This window comes from Sinocyclocheilus grahami, unplaced genomic scaffold, assembly GCF_001515645.1.
Source record: "Sinocyclocheilus grahami isolate Dianchi unplaced genomic scaffold, SAMN03320097.WGS_v1.1 scaffold1692.1, whole genome shotgun sequence".
NCBI classification, from domain to species: domain Eukaryota; kingdom Metazoa; phylum Chordata; class Actinopteri; order Cypriniformes; family Cyprinidae; genus Sinocyclocheilus; species Sinocyclocheilus grahami.
In genome coordinates, this window is record NW_015506871.1 from 11,760 (window position 1) to 12,740 (window position 981).

Below are 981 nucleotides of genomic sequence, written 5' to 3' on the forward strand. Positions count from 1 at the left end.
GTAAAATACCACCTGGTTAACATAATTCATTGATTGATTTCAGTCTTTAAACTGATTGATTGAAACAAATCTGAATAAACTGAACATCAGTCTGATTCTGTAGCAGCTAAAAGTAGTGCACTTTCCACAGCCACGTTCACACAGCCATGTTTTATTTATTGATTTCCCATTGAAGGTCACATCAGAATGAATGCTTTGTTTTATTGAGTCTTTGACTCCTCGTGTGTTCAGTTTTTGAATTATTTATTGATATTCAGCTAGTAAATGGCAAATTTCTAATTGATAATCCATAGCAGGTTGCCTTTAGCTCCCTTGAGCGACTGCTGCCTGACCGTGACGTGACCGCGCTCCTCTGGGATGGGTTTGGGAGCAGGTTAAGTGGCGTGTGTGTTGTGACGTGCTCTGGTGTGAACCGGTCCAATAACTTGCCTGCGCGATGCACTCTGGCTGACCCGAGATTGCGGCGGGACACGGGCGCTGAACCGTACAGGCCACATCATTTTTTAATGGCCCCGCAGAAAGCCTCACCACTGCTGGGACCTGTCTTTACTTTAAAACACTCTCAGTGAGGTAGCTGTTTATAGGCTCAGTTAGATCGCAGCCGCCGGACAGCCTGAAAGGGTTTCGACACGCAGTGCATTAAGAGGCGCCCGTGGTTCTCGCGTGTCCCGCGGTGTAGATAATCACAATGAGCAAACGATCAAACGTCAGGGCATCAGCGAGAGTGACGCCCCATTCGGCTCTAAGGGTTTCACGGTTTGACTTGAGAGGTTTTGCTTGAATTTCCCAGCTAAGAATTTATTCGGATTCATTTTTTGTGGCCATTCTCTTTCTCTCACTATTTTTTAAAAAGTTATTTTTTTTAATTGTTTAGTTGTATTTTGCATTAAAAGTGTAAATAAACATTTTTAAATATTATGGAATTTTTTTTTGGAAAAAAGTCCCTTATGCTCACCAAGGCTGCATTTATTTGATCAAAAA